Below are 21285 nucleotides of genomic sequence, written 5' to 3'. Positions count from 1 at the left end.
AACATGACATTGATATGGTTAGAATATCATACAAAGGGAAGACATTTTTAAAACATTTAAAATGTGACTTCTTATTTCTTTTGATTACATATTACACACAACATATTATGTGTTAAAAAAAGGCGATTTAAAATGTTCCTGATAATTATCCAAATCAAGTTAATAAAGTTGTTACGTGCCTTAACTAGTGTATTATCATTTAAATAGTAAAGAGTTTTCTACCAAGTAATAACAATCAGGTTCATTCGGTGCAAACATTTCACAAACTCTATTGTCAATAGGACCTCATGTCCACTGGACAGATGCCGCCAGAACTCATAAGTTAAAAGTTACAATTCATTATCTATACATTTGACAAACAATAACAAGCTCAGATTGTGAGCAATTTCACCATACACATGGTGGGTGTGGGCTTGCCTGGGCTTTTTTTTGTAAGTACATGGATGATGGTAGACCGGACTGTACCTGTAGGTTGTGTCCATGCTGGAGTACACAGGTCTATACATTTGTTGTGGTGTGAGCATAGGAAAATGTGTGTGGATTAGCCGCACACATTTTCACAGAGTCCGGTCTACCATCATCCATGTCCAAAACCGACTCTACGCACCAAGCACCTAGAAAAACTACGGAAGGAGGTACACTGTGGTTCTGTCCCCCTGGTCCTTCCCAGAAGCCCCAGAGACATTTAAGACGCTTTCTTCCTATTTGCTGAAGCCAAGAAGTCATTAAAAACTATTGTGGTTATTAACCATACCAACTACTATTGTGGTTATTAACCATGTCAACTACCATCTTGTCAGTATGCAGAGTGCATCCCTTCTCCATCTTAGAAACTGCCTGTTCTATGCATTCGTTTACAGGGTGGGTTGTATTTAGTACTGTTGTTAGATTGTCTGTTGTGAGAAAAATAAAGTCGATACTTTGTATACAACCTTGACTGGACACTCCTTGTATCATTGGTATTAATTGTATTTTTGCTGGGTTGCAAATAATCAATGATTTGTGACCTTTAGAGAAGATAAGCCTATCGTTCCATCCACTTTACCAAAATTGGATGAGGAGGTTTATAATTTTAATTGTATGCTAGTTTAATCCAATCCTTTTGGATCAATTTTGGTGTATTAGAGGTGTGGGGCTGATTGATGGTTTAGAAACCAATGTTCACCCCGGAACCACTGGTACCCCAGATATTGATTCATCCCACAGATTTTGCAAAGTAAGACACACGATTAAAATATGTTTTAGGTTTTGCACACAATCTGGTTGTTTGTAGAGGATGCACTAATGTGTACCATCTGGATTATTGGATCGCAAATATTGGATTTCACCAATTGTAATCATATTTAAACAGAAGCTTATAAACTGGTTTCACCGGCATGTGTTAGGAATTTCTTTGTGAGAATTCGGTAGTATAACAATGGGTTTGTCAATTCGTGAAAAACGTTAATATACTGAGTAAGACAACATCCTTGCAGAAGAATTATTGGAATGAAGGCTGTGTGATGGTCCCTAGCTTTCCTCAGGAAGAAATTCCTTGAATTCTGGAGGCCAGATATTTCAGGTAGCGTGTTTAGGCTCCTGCTGAAAATCTTATGTAAGCAATTATGGCACATATACATGATGATATACTAATGGAGATCAAAGGGAAAAGACGCTACTGTATCCCGAAGTACAAATAAGTCACGAAACACATGAACAGTATAAAAGTGATACAGAAAGATAAGGAAGACACCAATGAGAGTTGCATGAACCAAATGGTTTGCAAGGAATCTTGATTGCCCGAAACGTGGCATGCACCAATTAAGTCAATGGTTCTCCCCTGAAATAATTGCCTTTGTGACTGAAAAGACTTTACAATTGTAAAAATGATAAATCCACGTGAGAGCGAGCTTTTAAGAAATTGGTATTTGTACATGTATGTGGTGATATGTGTTTATGCGATTTAAATCGCCCTCTGACATACGATGTGACTATGGTTTGCATTTTTAGAATCAGCATAATAATTCCCATAAGAATCCACTTTTTCTGACTCGTTCAGAGGAAGTGGATATGAATCTTATTAACAAATAACGCAACTCCTTGTTAATTAGTCACATTTCACACTTCACCAAATCACATCTTTAACTGTTGGTCCTCATCACTATACTCTACTGACAGTGAGGGGCTGCTTTCGGAACTCCAAAATGTCCTTGTATATTAGCTGTCTGTGTTATGTTATTCAGCTTTTAATGCAACATTTGAATGTTACAGAATCACTCTTTCAAGGTGTCATTCCACAGAAGCATGAGGAATATCTCAAATCTCATTGTATGCGCTACTTGTGTGATGTTGTGTTACGTTACTAGGCTTTTATACTACCCCAAACACAATTTCTGACATTAGTATTAAATGTAATTCTGTACCAACCCAATGCTTGCATCTACTCACAGATACCATTTCGATTCATCACTGTAACAGAGTTTCTCTCATCCTATTATTCCCTCTCTCTCTTTTTGTCTCGCTTTTTTCTCTTCCTTGTTCTCACGTCTCTCTCTCTCTCTCTCTCTCTCTCTCTCTCACACACACATAGAAGATATGTTTTATAACATCATTGGTGTAAACCCATATCATATGTTCCCCCATATTCCCTTTTGTGGCACTGTACCTGTTTATCGACAAAAGTGACTGCCACATTACTTAAGGCGTATGGGAAACACAATCATGTGACCACATGATATTCCACTGTGAACAATACGCACCATTTTCTTCCTTGAATTGTTCTTAAAACTTGTTGGACTATCATGTGCACACGTGTGTTGATTTCAGGAACCATGAATTGTATGGACCGTGGCAAAGCGTATTTTATTTTTTATAAAAATGGCTAATGTTGAACTCCAGACCAGTTCAATGTATGCCTGCACCTAATTGCCACACAATGAGCCACAGGTCACCGCAGTGTGTCAGCAAGGCCATTATCGGCTTACACTTCTCAGAAAGGTGTTCGGTTTCCTGCCTCCTCAACTTTGGGCACCTTTGGTAGCGTCTTTGGTTCCATCGGCTCTTGACTATTGCAACACCCTCTACTTAGGTCAGCCCCCCTATCTTATTCATCGGCTGCGGGTTCTTCAGAACTCTGCAGCCAGGACCAGCATCCTGGACCCGCCCTGTACCCATCCTACCCCCATTCTCCGCCATCTGCACTGCCTTTAAGTCCATCTGCATGGTCCAAAGCACCTTGTATGGGAATGGTGTGGAATATCTTCAGCAGAAATTCCATCCTTACGTCCCGATTAGGATTCTGCGCTCCGCCCAGGATTGTTTGTTGGTTGTCCCTCAGGCTTTTGCTCGCATAGGAGGTCATGCCTTCTCTATAATGACAGATACATTGTGAAATTCGGTCCCCTTGCCATTATGGAAAAACAAGGACTATTTGTTCTTTAGGCGGGATCTGAAAACCTTTATATTCTGATCTCTCCCACTTGGTGGTTCCTCCCAGGTCTGTTCAGCACCAGGAGGCCTTCTGGAATACGTTGCACTTTATAAGTCCACAAATAAATAAATGCGGGATCTTCATGCAACCTAGGTAGTAGAGAATGTGTTCATTCTCCACTCATGTAACAGACTGATCTTTGGGTTGACAAATAAAATGTCATGGCCAGGTGGTATCGATGACTTTAAAAAAATTAAAAAAAATGACAGATGTATTTCATTGGTATTGAAGACGTGTCTCAGGATTTACATTAGCTAAAGAACACGCTTGGCTTGCTTTTCAAAGCGTATTTCAATAGGACTGTCCCATTGAAAACGCTTTTTTAAATCAGGCTGTCTGTGTTTTAATGAATAGAAATGCATTACCGTCTCCAACATCGCATAGTACTTTGGACAATAGTGCACTGGTTTCATTGAAGCACTCTGAGGATTTCAGCACGGTCTTCGTCCATCGGCACAGGATGTCACGGTGAGATGTACTTAAAGAACCTTGAGGCCGGGTAGAGAAATTCTTGGGTACCCAAGGGTCTCCAAATATGACTACAACCTTTACCTACAAATTCATACAGAATATAGGTTTAGGTATTTGAAGATGTCACGAAATGTCTGCAGAGTGAAACTAATAAAAACAAGAGAGGGCAATGATCCCACCATCGCCAGGTGCAGACATGGCAGTGTGTGGTGTGCACCAAGCGGCTGGCATGTTGCATCTTTGGCAGAGCGCCCCCAAGACAGATGATTGAGCCAAGGATTCGGCCTTTATCAGCAGCCTTTAATTTTCAACACATAAGCTCTCACTAGTGGCCCTTACTCCACTGTGTATGGAGATTAAACTTGGCCGGTGGCAGCGAAATGGAGGTGCATTGCCCTCCTAGATCACCATATGCCTCCAACAAGAAGACTTCTCAGATGACAAGGCAGCAGGGCAATCCCTGACCGCCCAAGGAGGCAATGATACCCCTTTTATGAATGGGATGCCCAGGGACACGCACCCTACGAGAGAAGCTCTATTCCCGCCCAGCAGGGACGAGGCCAAGCACACGCTGTCAATATACTCTTGGCACCCACCCCCAGTAACTGTTTCTCCCATGCTGACTGTGGGTGGCAGTATTATATCATGTGTGTCCGACCCACGGTGGCACTAACCAGACACTACTCACGAATGAATGAACATACGAAGCCGCTGGTGCTGTTTTATGGGGTATGTAGAGTAGTAGTCTTCTTAATCCTGGCAGGATAGCTCAGCGGCAACATGCTCGCCTTGGAAACAAGAGGACACAAAGCAACACACGTTTGATCCCCGAGTCCGCGCTTAGAAACCTCTGTGTATTAAGCGCATTATATATATTTTTTTTTTTTTGTAAATCTATTAAGCGCATTATAAATACGCAACTAAGAGACATATTCCTATTACAGCGCCTCGATGCCCCCAGGCTGTGTGTATTAAAAATGCAAATAAATAAAATTAATTAATTAATGCATAGGCCATAAACAAAGGGGCTAAATTCAAGAAGGCCGTCTTTTTAATTGGTTAACAGCCTATTCTTCTCAAACTATGGCAACAAAATACTGTGAACTATATTAAGACAGACCCATTAACTCATACATTGAAGTAGCAATTGAGAGCTGCGCTTGAGAAAATGGCGCACACCACAAACTCCTCCACTTCTCCTACCCTGATGACACGTCGCATGAACTCCACAAAAGACCTCTGCGGTGGCCCCTGAATCGTGGTTTGACAAGACCTTTCCAAAATGAAAGAGTTTCGGTGTTCATCACCCCATCAATCTCCGTGTCAGCGAAACCTTTGCACCATCCTGGATGGGTGGGCTACTCCGGCAGCAAGGCCAAGCGCTGAGAGTCAGACTCAAATCTGAATCTGAACCAGCAAAACAATGCGCCCATTCTATAGGCCTGCCATGATGGAAACGGAAGCAAAGACCTGACAGGGTAATACCCGACTGGCATCAACCATCCCTAGGGAGCGTATCATTAAAAATCCCCATCTCTGATCTCCTGATGGGAACAGTCTCGGTCTCGTATAAGAGTCTGAGGCCAGTTCAGCAAACTGTTGTATACTAATTGACCTTTTCACAATTGACCTCGGGAGAATTGACCTTGGGAGAATCAATTAGGACATATATGCAGGGAGAAACCCCCCACACCCTCCCAATCAATCAAACCCCCCCTCCCCCGCAACCCACCACCCAATCTCCATATATTATTTATAAACCAAAACCAACCCAATATATGTATATAATAACTAAAATAATATAAAGGTCAATTATTGAGAAGGTCAATTAGGACCACTATAATTAGGTCAATTGTGAAACAGGTCAATTTGGGTAATACCCAGTCGACAGGCAATCTGCATGAAAGTCCATTCGTTTGTTGAAATATGATGGGGACTGAGCAACGTGCAACTGCGCAACCCGTGGGAACTGGAGGGAACATTTTAGTGTGTTTCAGTTCTCTGGTCCTGGTGAAGAATTAGTATGGCGCTGTGCTGTTCCAGCTGAGAGGGCTCAAGGAAGTTGGCATGTGCCTGTCAGCGACTAGGCAGCAATATATCACATTGATGGCATCCGCTTTCTCCAGGCACTGACGTTGCTCGAAAATCTCTGACCTGGTTTAGTGGCTAAGCAGAGTTTTGGGACTGGGCGTCATCATTTAAGAACGCACTCTGATTGGCGCATTCTGTCGAGTACAGACATCCCTTCATCACCACGCTGTTCCACTTAACTGTACACTGATTCACACAGAAGGACTCCCCTTGTGGTGGCTTTCAGAACTGCATGCACGAGCAGGGTGAGAGAGCATAGAACACTTTCTCGGAGTGGATATGTTGACAGAAAATGTCGGGGTCCTCAAGAAATATAGGTCCGAGCTTTTAAAATAGGGGCATGGATGCCGTCCATTAATCCACGGTCATGTATCCTGGGTCACAGTGTCGGTGATGTGCAAAATGTTGTCCACGACTATCCAAACTGCTCCAAAAAATAATCAGTTAACATGTTCCTAATGCTGCAGCCCAAGAATCAGCCCTTTTTCTCCCAGACGTCACACCTGCTCGGGGTAGACACTGAAAGGCGCCTTTCGGAAGGCGGTGTCCTAAACCTATGCAGGAATTGCTTCTTACAGAGCTGCACGTTCCTAGGAGAACAGGGCGCGAAGAGCCGCGGGTGGGCCTCACGGAAAAGTGTCCCCATTCTGGTCCCCGTCTGCAGACATGGGAGGCGTCAGGCCCTGGCTTGGGAGTGCTTAAGCCCTCTGACTTTGAGGCAGAAGGCAGCACTCTGCTGTGCTGCCCTGCAGGGAGGTCCTATGGAAAAGGGGTGTGATGGCAAGCGCCTGTCACATTCCTCACCTGGCAGAATGGATTCACGTCATTAACTTTGTGACAGCAGCAGCAGCACACGCACAGTGCCAGAGGACAAAAGCCTGCCCAGGCCATATTACAGTCACCCTATGATGAAGCCCAAGGCTGGGCACAACCAGGAGATAGCCCGTGCCTCCAGTGTTTAGCATGGCACTGGGAAATTAAAGAAAGATGCATCCAGTGGGCAAAAGGCACGCGAAATACGTTTACAGCCCTCTGGGCTTAGAGGCGGGCCACGGGAGCTGGGGCGAGGGGGGCAGGGTGGTAGAAAGCCCAATAAGTGGACGGCCCCACGCATGATCAGCTTTCAAACGTGCCATGCAGCCCCCTCACGCCCCACCCACATTGTTAGGCTGGCTGCCCCCTGCCTTGAGGGCAGTTATTGGGTAGATGAGCCAGTTCACATTGCTCGCCCAATGAGGCGGCCGACTGTTCTGAATTCAGGGCAATGAAGGTACCATCGTTGTGTGGATGATTCTAATGTGGGTGAATGGGTTTCGCCTCAAGCAGCCCCTCATATGTTTAATCACTCTCCATGTGGCAGGGCTCACGGCTCTTGTAAGCCCCCACATGGCAGATCTGATCACCTTACCCTGGACTGGAGGGGTTGACGTGTCAATGTCCCTCGAAAACCCCATATTCTCAAAACGATGCAGAAGTGGGCAAAGGGTGCCCGATGTTTCCTATCAGCAGGCGAGATCTCCCCTATGCGACAGGGGGTGTGTCAGGGAGTTGTGTTTAAGACACAATACACGTTTCCGAGTTGCAGGAGAGCTGTTCGGCCAAGGAGCATGAGAAGGGGAAGTGCTGTGGCTGCAGGCAGTGCCCATTGGCTGGTGGCATTCGCATTCCACTGGGTCTGCATTACTTCTCACAGGCATACGTGGTCGGAGGGTGGGGGAGGGTGGGGGCACCTTCGCGTACGGAGCACGTTCCTTCCGCTCCCAGGAGCCGCTGCTGGAGACCCTCTGACAATCACCATTTGTTTGATTTCGAAGCCATTTCCTCTGTGTGGGTGGTACGATAATGGACTGTGGGTGAGGCTGCAGACTCAGCCTGCGTGCCCTGAGCTGGGAGCCGACCATGCCCCGTGGCACTGCAAGTAATGCGCGGGGCTGTGCCACTTTATAAGGAGCCCGTTAGTGACGACCTGGGCCGTGAGCCTCTAAAAGTGGCCCTGCTGACATAGACCTCTGGCTTCGCAAGGGGAGGGATGGGGCGTCGGGAACTAATCCTATTGCTTAACGTCATTCTAACCAAAGGTGACCGAGATCTGTAGCCCCTGCCAGCCCTTGTAGAATAAGGGCATGCCATGCATAGGTCCATACTATAACCACGCCTGCAGTGGAAATCGCTTTAGCGGCTCACATTACATACAACTCAGCACCTCCCCCACACGCCTCTACCCCCATTCACCGAAACAAAGACTCAATGGCTGCCCGCTTATCCATTTATTCTCTTTGCTGGTGGAAGTGGCACCATGTAACAAACATGCCTGCTGCATACTGGGGAGTGGGCACCCTGGCGACACCAGCGGGAGCAGGATATGGTGTCGATGGAATACGCTAACGTCACATACTGACGTTGGGTAGGGCGGGCGCGGCACTGAGTAGCAGAGCTTTAACACACAGAGGAGCTACAGCACACAGAGGGACCCATTCCAGTCACATAACCAATATGGCCAGCAAGCACAGGAATGCAACCCGATAACAAGCTGTATGACACTGCACGTGGGTGGTCCAAGCGAGAAGCCCCCCCCCCCCCATGCAAGAATGTAGCTTCTGGAGGCTGCTGTTCGGTGCGCGCGCCACATGCAGACATCATCATCTCGAATGCTCCCTTTAAGTAGAAACAGCCTCTTATGTAGATCCGGAACATTTCCAGTCTCTGATGCATGCGTGTGCTTTGGGTTGGTAAAAGGTCCCACATGCGCAGTTCATGGCCAAGTGGCCAAGGCCCAGGATGGAGGCAGGGGGATCATTAGGCAGTGCTGCCTAAAAATAAAAAATAAAACAAGGTGTTGCCATTACATCTGCAGCGGTCAGCGGGCGAGTGCAGTTTATTGATGGCACATTGGAAACTGGCACATGTCCAATCTTCAATGAGACAGAGAATAGGCACAAGGGAAGAGTGTCTTGCATTGTGGGTCTCATGTTTTCCTGAAATCCAACAGGTGGACGGACAAGAACACGCTTCCAGGATACATTCAAGCAAAGTACAAAAGACTCAATGGACTCACTTAATATGTCTTGTTTCTATCACGCTGGTATATGCAGAGACTCCTTTAAATATGTCCCTGTGCATACATGATAGGCATGAATCCACTGGCAGGGGTCCCTGTATCAGGGCCGGTTGGAGCTGTGTTAGGGCTGCAAGGAGCCATTTCAACATGATGCGTGAGCCCCCCACCCCCTACCCTTGCCTTACAACTGAGAAAAAGACTCATCTGTGCACCTGGGCTATTTAAATTAAAATGAAGTCAAACGAATGCAGCCAGGTGGTTAATAGCTGCAGATTATCATGGGACAGGCAGCCAGCAGGGGGTTGGAAACACACAATATCCCCTGAAAAGACATGACTCGCTCTTTTACAGGAGGGTGCCAATGATGAATAAGAAAAACAATGCGGTGATGAGAATGGTGCTGGCACAGACCTGAGGGCACCAGAAAAGGATGCCTGCAATGTGTTCACTGCACATGGTTAATGTCCCGAATTAAAGGAATATATTCCTGTACCATAGACCTACCCAAACACGGCAGCTACTCTGTGCCCACAGAATCCTGGGGCCCATTTCAACTGAAATGGCTGACAGGCCCTGACACCATCCCTGCCTTGCATGTCCACTCTAGTGCCTACTTCCAGGACACTGCTGAAATCTGAGCTCAAGTGTTGGCTGTGTATCGGCTGCAGGCTCCCTCAACACTCCTTGTGAGTTGTGAGTTGTGATCTCTCTTGCTGACCTGCTTCATAGTACCACTCAAGCAGGTTTTGACACTCCCTGAAGAACCACGTTCATTCGGAAGAACGGATCCTTTCCAGGTAAACCTCCTGGGACCTTTCCTTTGCCTCTTTATCCTCCCTCTTCAAAGAGTCTGGGTTTGGCCGAGGTCCTTTGTCCTTCTACTGGTCCACCAGCAGAGGTCACTGCTAAGCACGTCTGAGCCTTTTATGCAGATCCCAGCCCTCCTGCAGAGCCCAGCCTCTCTGCAGATATGTGCTCCCTCTTGCCTGCATTAGTACCTTCTTTAAACTGGGATCCTTCCCTTGTCAAGTCTTTGTCCCTCTATGCGTTCTGCAGTTTCCGACCTTCCCTGCAGTCCTCACCTGTCTCCTAAGTCCCCCGCCCCCCAGTTCGTCCTACAGATCAGAATTTGTAGTGCAGACTCGCCTGCACCTTGCATTATTTGGCCCCCATTGCAGGCTCCGGCCCTGCCTGCTGTCGCCGTCCCTTCTTCAACCCTTGTTCCCCCGCTACACTTGCAGCCTTCAGATCCAGCCTCTCCAGAAGCTAGGAGTCCCCACTTCCCCGTCCTCCAGAGCGCTGGCCACCTGCAGGCCACTGTTCCAACCTGAACCTCCTCTGCTGGCTAGTTGGAGCAATGTTACACACGGCTGGATATTATAATGTGAGACTGTGACCTCAAACCCTCTGTCAAACCCCAAACATGAACCCAAACTCCCTGTTCTACATTGTTTGAGCCTCTGTCTCGGAGCTCTGCAGCAGAGGTCGAAGTGGGCGGGCACTATACGGTACATCATTCCTCTACTTTCCTGTAGAATCTGCTACCATCCTCTTACTTTTTTAATGTGAGTACCATCCAGTGAATGGCACTCTGTTGTGCTTTGTTGAAGCGCACCTTCAATCCCAATTAGGTATTCAGGCCTGTGTCTTTTTGCATTTCTATTAAGTGGTGGTCATGGTGGGTGATTGGAAGGGGGGCAATGATTGAAATTAATGGCGATCTCAAGATGCATATTCCTTTAGTTTTGCTAGTGAAGGGGTGGGGTGCTGGGGTGACGTCACGGAGCAGTAGGGCACGAGGTAGAAGGGAGTTGAATTGAGGAAGAGAGGGGGAGGGTGGGATGTGGGTGTGTGGGGTGAGGTGGGATGTGCAGGAGGGGCAACGCTCCATTGCGTTTTTTCACACGCCGACTACTGCTCTGCAGAGAAAGATTGGTGCAAGCACTGACCAAGGGTTACCATCAGAGAATAAGAAGCTTATGTCCCTCAGCGGTCTGCCCGTGGAGCGTGAAATCCATCCACCCATTTCGAGAATCGTTTTTGTCACGCTCTAGTGTGAAAATTACAGAATCCACACGGCCCTAAACAAGAAAGGCGTGTCACTAATACCACAAGTGGTAGCATAAGTGGACTAAAGAGAACCAGTACCATGAGTGGCTAAAAGAGGGCAACCGGTTACCACAACAGGCCCACTTGTGCTATAAGTGAAAATGAGATTGTCACTAGAAGCCTAATCGGACAATTGAGCGGCTATAAAACAGTCACCACTACCCTGAGAGGGTCCGGTCACTGGTACCACAAGGGAAGCCAAGAGACTCACTAGCACCCTCAACGGACATACGAAAGTCACAAGTTCTATAAGAGAGTCATCAGTTCCATAAGAGGGTCACGTGTACCTTATGTGAACACAAGAGACTCACTAGCACCGCAATCGGAAATAAAAGGGTCAGCAACACTTAAGGCAAGGTCACGAGTACCTCAAGCAGACACTTGATGATCACTAGAACAGTAAGTGGATATAAGAGAGTCACCAGTAGCATGAGAGTGCCAGGTCACTAGCACCATAACGGAACACAAGAGACTCACTGGCACCACAATTGGATATAAGAGGGTCAGTGGTACTAAAGGGAGGGAGCAACAAGCACACACTTGAGGGTCACTAGTACAGTAAGCTCCCATAGGAGGCTCACTGGGACCAGAATCGGATATGATGGTCACTAGTACAAGAGTCACCAGTGCCACAGGAGTCACCACCACTGTGAGTGGGTCATTAGTAACATAAGCGAATACAAGAGGCTCACTGGCACCATAATGGCTGAGAGCCGGCAGTGTGGAGGGTGTGCCTCTCAAGACACATCACCCACTTTTCACTTCTATAGTGCATGTGTGAAAGCAGTGTGGACCCAGAGCGTCCGGCTTCCCCCTGCACTCTGAAGACCGCTCCCTTCTGCTCCCCCGAACAGTGCAGCGCAGGCGCTCCCACTCCATATACTGCCATGCCCTTCCACTCCCCCGGTCTGCCCGTGCCATTCTGCTGAATGCGCCATGCTCTTAGCGCTTCGAGCTCCAGTCCCACACAGTTCTGTGGGTTCCCTGCACGTGCTATTAACTCCTTGGACAGTTCTCTCGGCCCCCCACCCCAGCTCCTGCAAGATTCAAACCACCAGGGGTGGACTAGCCTACACAGAACTCTGGAGACTTCCTGGTAGGTCTCTGCACCGCGGGCCTATTGTGTGTGGTTACCTATTCGATGTTCACATTTTCTTTTGGGAAATTAGTTGGGTTTGCTTAAAATGTGTAATATGGAGCCACCCAGGGACTCTTTGGGTTCCCAGTCCATCCCTGCATGCCCCCACCTCCTACTAAGTACCCAGGGTCACCCGACGCCCCCGTACAGGCTCTGGGCTGCAGGGGGGAGTGGGGCATCAGAAAGCTAGAAGACTAGCCCGTGTGCTCTCTGTTAGGGCACGCCCCAGCGCCCGCACCCCGCCCCCTCGCTACACACTGGCTCCTAGCCAGGCAGCTTCACCAGCACTACTGCTTTAGAGCGAGATCACTCAAGGGGGGAGTAGAAGGGTAATGTACACGGAGTGTGACCCCCCTCCTTGAAGCAGATTCTCTCCAGCGGGCCGTGCTCAGCAGAGAATGGGCTCCTCTCCTCTGACGGGGCGCCCCCACCACTCCCCCGCGTCCCCCTGTGTGGCACCCAGAGCGTCTCTCCTCACTGCTCCGCTGGAGAACAAACCCGGCGTTCAGCAGGAAGTCTTTGAGGCTGAGCCTTTAATGTCTGCTAACTGCTGCCCGAGGCCTTGTGGGAAGCATTTTGATGTGGGATACGGGTATTTGTTCTTCATCTTAATCTTGAAGACGCTGGGCACGTCCCATCGGTTAAATCAAACAAGGGATTGCCAAGGTGACCGAGTACTACCCGCTTCCGGCAGGGGGCGATGTTCACCAATACAAAGCAGCGCCGCATCCCTTGAAAGAGGTTCCTAGACACCCGAAAGGCTCCGCCTCACGCGCGCAGTCTGGAATACAGGCGACTACCCACTTTTCCCCCGCGAAAAAAAAGAAACAAGCTTCCAGTGCAATATAACGAGAAAATTGGATATTCAAATGTTGGTAAATTATTAGGCGGGGAGGTCATCAGACGTGTATGGACGATGCCTCGGTTCCTGCCCTCTTACCCCTGATCTTTTGGCGTCCATCCGTCTTCTACCTTCCTGTGCCTTTCTTAAGCTACTGCTCGCCTGTTACCTGCACTCCTGTCTCCTGTCATGTGTATTTCTGCCTTCCCGTCCTAAGCCCTGCTGGGTGCCTTGTCCCAGACTTCCAAGTCCTGCCCTTCTAGCTCTGACCCTGGTCACCCATTTTGTGGTTTGATATGCAACACCTATGTTGACACAGTTACGACCTACGCATTTCCAGCCGTTCCAGTGTCATCTCTCCCAGCACTTCCCTGCTTCCATAAGCCCCGCCATCCCATACACTCGGTCGTTTGCAGCCCATGACGTATGGGCTTTTGGCTCGAAATCCTCTGCCCTGCCAGCTCTGGGGCCTGCCCTCGAGGGTGCGTCTCTCCCAGCGCCTGCCTCCCCGGGCCACCCCTTTCCAGTCCCATCCTCCCGGTGCCCGAGGGTCCGATACCCTTCCCTCGTGGTTTCTTCTCTGGCGTCTATTGCCCCTGCGGTGCCACCTCTCCCCTCACAAGTTTTGCCCTTTCACCTCCGCTCCTTTCAGATCGTGCCTGTTTGCATGATGCCCACAACCCTTGGGTGCCCATAGCCCCTACCTGCCTCTTTGCTACCATCCCCACTTCCTCCCCAAACCTGGAGCTCTCGCGACCCCCCGACCAGCTAATGCCACTGCGCCTGTGTTATCCTCTGTGGACATGCGCGACGCGCTCCTGGTCAGAAGCGACCATTGGTCCCTCCTCACTGTAGCTCTTTTCCTTCATGTAACTTCTGGATGTCAGAGCAAATACAGCGACCTGCGCACACTGGTCTCCCTTAGGTGCAGTTTAAAGTGAGGGGCTCTCCGGGTCCAACCTGCTAATTAATGGCCAACATCATGAAGCAGCCAGGACTATCTGTCGTGGTCATGCTGCCACGGGTAAGTCAATCGTTAACTGGTGACCACAAACCCTGCTCGAGATCCCCCTGGGAGCGCGTTCTTCAGTGTGATTGCAGGATGTGGATTGGACTATAGGGAACTCTGGAGATTTCCCGGTAGGCCTTTGCTCTCTGGGCATCTTGTGTGTAGTATTTCCACATTTTCTCATAGGAAAAGTGTTGGGCTTGCTGAAAATGTGTACTAGGGGGCCAGTCTGAACAGAATTTCCAGTGCCTCTTTTGGTTCCAGTCCACCCACCCCTTGTGTGAGTGGGTCTTGCCCAAGTTGGAGAAGGACACATTTGAGGAGGCACAGTATTCCTCGTACCCCCCGCAAATTCTCAGGCACTCAGAGAGTAAAGAGATTGCTTGAGTGGAGGAAGAGTCTGCCCGACAAAATCCCGGAAATTAACTAATTTAGAACCACCTACAATCGACAAATAGGTATTCTTACCGCCGGAGTCTGCAGACTCCATTGAATGTATGTATATGTACTTGCAAAGCGCGCCTAAGGCCAAATGGCATCGAATAGCTAAAAAAGCAGACAAGTGAAGGACCTTCAGAAGAAGCAGCCAGAAAAAAAGAGCATTAAAAAAGTTAAGGCTTTAGAACTTTATGAAAATTATAAGTAGGTTCTCAGAGGTAGGGTGAAAGTGAATTCGACAAAGTGGTGGAGAGGACCGTGAAGGAACGTCGGCCTGCCCGAGCTCTGCCGAATCTCTGTACGTTCAGTAGAATTTGTGACGAAGAACGTAGAGCTCTAGAAGGCTTGTACAGAGTTAGCTTCGATCGAAGATAGTTGGCGTCAGAATTATAAATTGCGCGACTAGCCGGACAGTATCTTAAAATGGACCCGACTTTGCACAGGAAGCCAATGAAGCTGCTGTAACAAACTTCTAGATTGAGAACATCTCGTGGCCCCCGGGGCCAAACGGGGAGCACGGTGTAGTAGGATCTGTAACGGATGGAGCAAAAGGGAAGGTTGACCAAGGTAGATTCCATTACAGTAGTCCAGCGATCCCATAATGGAGGAAGTCACTGCCTTGGTAGGAAGCTCTGCAGGCAGAAAGAGCAGAGTCTTCTTCAAGATTTTCAATTCAGCGACCCCACGAGATCTGAGCTTCTAGAGAAATCGAGAGACGCCCAGCGAGACATGCAGACGAGATCTGAGCTTCTCAAGGAATCTAGAGAAGCCAAGCGAGACATGGAGACGAGATCTGGGCTTCTCGAAGAATCTAGAGAAGCCCAGCAAGACATGCAGACGAGATCTGAACTTCTCGAGGAATCTAGAGAAGCCCAGCGAGACATGCAGACGAGATCTGAGCTTCGCAAGGAATCTAGAGAAGCCCAGCGAGACATGCAGACGAGATCTGAGCTTCTCAAGGAATCTAGAGAAGCCAGGCGAGATATGGAGACGAGATCTGGGCTTCTCGAGGAATCTAGAGAAGCCCAGCGAGACATGGAGACGAGATCTGGGTTTCCCGTGAATGTAGAGAAGCCCAGCGAGACATGCAGACGAGATCTGAGCTTCTCAAGGAATCTAGAGAAGCCCAGCGAGACATGCAGACGAGGTCTGAGCTTCGCGAGGAATCTAGAGAAGCCCAGCGAGACATGCAGACGAGATCTGAGCTTCTCAAGGAATCTACAGAAGCCAGGCGAGATATGGAGACGAGATCTGGGCTTATCGAGGAATCTAGAGAAGCCCAGCGAGACATGGAGACGAGATCTGGGTTTCCCGAGGAATGTAGAGAAGCCCAGCGAGACATGCAGACGAGATCTGAGCTTCTCAAGGAATCTAGAGAAGCCCAGCGAGACATGCAGACGAGGTCTGAGCTTCGCGAGGAATCTAGAGAAGCCCAGCGAGACATGCAGACAGACGAGATCTTAGTTTTGCGAGAAATCTAGAGAAGCCCAGTGTCTCGGGCCGATTCATGCAATTATTTGTGTGTAAAACGGGGATTTGCGTGCCATTCTGCCCGAAAATCCATATTTGATGAATGGGGATTTGCGGGTAGAATGGCACGCAAATCCCCGTTTTACACGCAAATATTCCCATGAATCAAACTTTCCGTTTGCGTTTGTTGAAACTCAAGCCGTAATAGATATATTAACTATTTCTGATAAATGGATTCGTTTTTCTTCTGCGGTCTGTCAGATGCTACCATAAATCGCAAGAAGCGCGTTCTGGCCGGTGCCCTGTGGGGAGAGCCCCCTGCGGCCGCCCTGGGCATCTTTCCGACTGATCTGCCCCCGTGAAAGTGTGTCTGTGCGGTTCCCAGCCCGAGACAATGGGGTTTCACACGGAAGGCGGTGGCTTTAGAAAGGGGGCGAAGGCGCTTTCCAGGAAGAGCCGGGCTGCCCCCCTCTCTGCCCCAGCCAGCACTGCCACTCAGCCCAGCACAGCGCGCCTTTAAGAATGACACGAGGGCGAATCGTGCAGTTAAGGCACGTGCACATGCGAACGCAACGCGCCCCGTCCATTCAACGCATCGCACGGAACTGTCCTCGGATTTTGGGCCATAGCACACCCCACGACACGTACTTTTCTGGATTTGAAACGCTTTTACGAAGTTCCTTTTTTCAAAACGGCTTAATTTAAATCTCCAACCCGTCTTGGGAAAGCGTTCTGCAACAGCTTTCCACACGAAACCAGGGGGCGCGAGCAATGGTCCGCACTTGAAAGAACAGGCACTTCCAGGATTGAGTGCCAGAACGAGAGGGGCGGGGGGCGAGGGGGGCTGCATGCGCCATTTCCAACCCACATAAATGAGTGGGGGGTTCACTGGCTACTAATACGAGAATCGTCAACATTTTAGACTCCAAAGTGGGGTGCCGCGTGTAATCGGGGCGACCCGACACGTGTGCTCAGGCTGCACTTGCGCCGCACGCGCTAAAGCGCTACATATTGGAAAGCGCCGGGCATCATTACCTTGGCAGGCGGTCTGCTAATCCAGGGGGCGCATCAAGTGCAGGGGTGCGCGGGGAGGTCTGCTGCCGGGTCTCGCTGCCTGTACTCCCTTGCCTGGTTCCTGCGCGGGGGCTGCTGGGAATACTGGTCCTGGGGTGGCGTCTCCAATGGGTTCCAGCAGGAGAGGGGCACCTGGGCAGGCCTCCTTCCTTCTCGTGTGTGGGTGCAGTGAGTCTGTTCCAAGCCCAGGCAGTCGGGGGAGAGCCACCAAGCCACTTTTGGCTGCAAGTTCAAATGCGAGCTCTGACAGCCCGCATGATTATATCAATCTGCCTTTAGCCCTGGAGGGGGAGGGGCGCGGGAATGGGCAAGGGGAGGGGGAGGGCGCGCACACCCCCTTTTTTCTCTCAGTTAATGGAAAAACGAGCCCAGAGTCTGTGAAAGACCTAGCCCCCTCCCACGCTCCCACCCTCTCCTCCCAGCTGCTGATTCCAGGAGATGAGCTGAGGGGGGCGGGGGAGGAGGGAGTAGCACCCCGACCGAGGTCCACCCCTGGACAGTGCAGACACTTCGGTGCCGCAAGACCCGGATCTTACTTTTAACGCACGCCGTAAGGGGAGCAGCACACTCCCGGCGGCAACCCGGGCAGTGATGTGTGGAAAGGGCAAGACATTCGGAGGCGCGTTAGAATCGCACACTCCAGCCACAAAGCGACGCCTTTGTGTGGGTAACGGTTTTCACAAAGGCAGCCCGCCCTGGTGCTTCTCTCGGCTCCTTGGTTACAGGAAAGGAGACTTGCGTTGCATAGAGGCGACCGGCCTGGCATTCTTTTGGCAGCCACTTGTTCCAAATGGCTCTCAATCGCTGGCCCGTCACTGGTGGAACCCACCACACAGATGAGGGCAAACATCAAACACGCACACACACACCAGACCAGCTGGCTCACGCACTCCATGCGCTATCTCACACGGACTACACAATCGCACCACCGACCAGCAGAACAAACATTCATTTAACACAAACCCACTACAACTTTGCCCACAAATCACTCACAACCGTACACTACACACGCTCCCTCGCGCACACCCACTACACACAAGCACGCACGCCCCCCAACACTGCCACTACACATTTACGCACAGATGCTTACATCGCCAAAAACAAATAAATACACCCACATGCACCCAGCCCTCTCACGGGTGGCTACACGCACACGCACACTTCACGCCACTCCCAACCCGCCACATCCTATCCCCACGTGAGATCATGTGGCACCTCAAAGGGTCGCCGTGCTATTATGTCTCTAATGAAACAATTGTCCGGAAAGGGCGAGTGCCGGAACCCCCGGCGGGCCCCCTGGGTGTTGGTGACGCGCGAGAGGCTGTGACTTTAAGCCCTATCCATCAGCGGAGCGCCGGTAATGGAAGCCATACGCAGCGCCGGCTCGCGCGTCACTTTCCCTGCACGCAGTGCAGCGCCTGCAGGCGGCCCACGCCCAGGGATTAGCAGGGGCTTTCCTGATGCGCAGGCTGCCCTGTGGCTGGCCCGCCGCGTGCACGGCTGCACCTCCAGTGGTCAGCCCTGCCGGGGAAGTGCACTGGAGCTCACTGCACACCGGGACCGCGCCTCGCGGCCTGCGGGAATCCCACGTGCCTTCGCATGCCTTGGTGTAGATTGCTTCCAGCAGCCGGCCCCTGGACGGGAGTACGGCCGGGGACTCAATGAGTCCACTTCAAAGTGTCAAAATTGCCGCTCACACACCAGGCAAGATTCCCGTGTATAGCTTTAGAGAGAGGCCCACTGGATGCTGCATTATTTATTTATTTTTAAAAAGCTTCGGGGGCGCCCCTGACATGTCTCTGTAGGCTTGACCAGTGTTTCTGGGGTGTTGGCGTAGTGACACTCATTGGTGCCTAACAGAAGAGCCATTTTGGTGGCAGTGGGTAGAGTTCGCCCTGCCCCCTACAGACCGGCCAGGTGACCCGCGAGTGTGTTCGCAACATGGGAGGCCGGTAGGCAAGCGGGACAGCCCGTTTTATAGCGAAATTCAGAGTTCCCAAATATGCACATTTTTGGGTGGTGGTACGTTGGGGGGGAGGAGGAGGAGGTACACAAGTGACCCTTGAGCTCACTTTGAAAAGTTGCCATGAAACTAACCACATGCTTAAAGACTGAGAGAACCCCACTCTTATCACAGCGGGAAGGTGTACCTGCCCCCAGTGTATTAGTGGGATGCTAAATGGAGGGGTTGGGGGTTATGATGTGTTAGGTTATTTATAAGACGCTTAATACCCAGAGGTTTCTAAGTGCGGATCTGGGTATCGAACCTGTGGTTTCTCGTGTTGTCTTGCTTCCAAGGTGAGCACGTTGCCCCTGAGCTATCCTCCCGAGTCATTGGGGGCGTGGCCTAAGTATGTGTGCGATTAGGCCACGCCCCATAACAAGAGCCCCCCCCCCCCCCACCGCACTAATAGGGGCTGTGTGAAAGCAGGGGAGCTGGGGCGTACTGGATTATTATCTTTGGGGCACCCAGCCCCCCAGTGTGCCTCAGCTCTCACACGCAGCCGGCAGTCCTTTCACTCAAGGCACCACATGGTCTTAACTCTCAACTCACACGCTTTTGGCGGGTGTCATCCGCCTTGTAAGGAGCTGACTCACCCGCTGAGCCTCCTGCACGCCCATTCTTTTGAATGGGCTCTCTCTCACCTGCCAAAAACAAAATTGGGTGTTTACACCTGCCTTTGCGACAGAAATGGTTGAGAGCTATGCATGGTTAAAAACCATGCTTGAATGAAAGGGCTGCCGGCTGCGTGATGACTCTGTTCTCCAAAACAGGAGGAGGGCTGGAGGGCCCAGTCTCTGCTTCTGTTCACCAGTAAAGAGTCCTCACACATCATGAAGCATCGTTTAAAAGGCTTCAGGCTGCATGATACTATACTAGGCGCACTGTTAGGGTGCCTCACGAAAGCTGCATGCTGGCAGTGTTCATGTTGTGCAACTATTGCCTGGTTTTATAGCGGGGCGCCCACCTCCTATTCTGGCTTGATGGATATGTATCTGTCGCCACTGCCCCCCCCTACCTTGATTCTTTATAGTAGGTTGGGTGATAAAAGGCGCCCCACTCCCTTTAAGCCAAGCGAGTCCTGTTAAACCTTCGGATGACAGCAGCTAAACGTGATTTCAGAAATATTTCAGCACAAAACCAGTCGAAATAAAGATGCTTGCGCTACGAAGCAGCACGGCTGGCCTTGTGCGCTGCAGCAGCCGCTCCGACTTCTTGTTCAACTTCTCGTTTGGACACAAGGCAGCAGCAGAGGCCTTCGAACGGAGCGCAGCGCATCTCGTCTAACAGGGCCAGCGGCTCGCTGGGCTGCTGCCAGGACGCGCCTTTTTTCTCTTTTTCTCCTTCTCCTCCGTGTTGGCCCTGACATTTTAATGCCGAACAGTGAAGCAGACCCCTTCCTGAGCCCTGATCCGAGGCTGCCTCTTGGGAGCGCCACTGGGGGGCTTCTTCGAAGAGCTGCTTTCAGGCCCCAATCAAGGGGAAAGTGGAAAGGCCGGAGCTGCCAATGGGTTCACGAGAAAGCGGCACGGGCTGAGCGAGTTCAGTGCAGGCGTTAGGAACAATAGCGCGCCACTTAGCAGAGAGCCGCGTGTGTCCATTTTACATCACGTGTCAGGCTTATCTTCCAGTGGCTCTCTAAATAAACAGGACCGTGATTAGATGGAGCCCGAGGCGTTCGCAGGGGACCCCCTCCTCCCCCATATCAGGTCAATGAATCAGTAGCCAGATACACCAGCACATGGGAGTATTAAGGCAAGAGGATGTCAATGACAGGGATGAGGAGTGTGTGTGGGGGAGGGCGCGAAATCACAACTGGGAGGCAGACAGAAACTCTGGCAACATCATCCTTGCCCACCCAGGGTTGCAGGGGGGCGTCCTAAATGAGGACAAGTGACACCCGGTGCTGGAGGGCATTAGAGCCTTGCTTGTGCCCTGCTCAGAAGCACCACAAGAGACAGGGCGGAGGCGGTGCTGATGGGTGCGGCACGTGGCAAGATGAGCATGTAGTTTCATAGAGTATAGGGGCCTGCGTCCTGGCCACGAGAGGACACGCAACCTGGCATAGAAGCAGTGTAAATGAACCAACGAATAGGAAGCATGCCAGGGCTGTTT

The 21285-nt window shown here is 50.3% G+C and overlaps 1 protein-coding gene across 2 annotated transcripts in view; it reads right to left on the bottom strand.

The window, feature by feature from the left end:
* The window catches only part of LOC138511722 (versican core protein-like), a 207374-nt gene extending 189956 nt beyond the window's left edge, over window positions 1-17418 (bottom strand). For both annotated transcript variants that reach the window (XM_069627577.1, XM_069627578.1), the window contains exon 1: window positions 17130-17418. The gene's annotated coding sequence lies outside the window, so the exon portion shown is untranslated. The remainder of the gene's footprint in view (window positions 1-17129) is intronic.
* Window positions 17419-21285: the final 3867 nt, after the last annotated feature.

The sequence above is a fragment of the Ambystoma mexicanum genome, chromosome 6p, assembly GCF_040938575.1.
Source record: "Ambystoma mexicanum isolate Mex_15411 chromosome 6p, UKY_AmexF1_1, whole genome shotgun sequence".
NCBI classification, from domain to species: domain Eukaryota; kingdom Metazoa; phylum Chordata; class Amphibia; order Caudata; family Ambystomatidae; genus Ambystoma; species Ambystoma mexicanum.
This window is presented reverse-complemented; position numbering and strand designations above follow the sequence as displayed.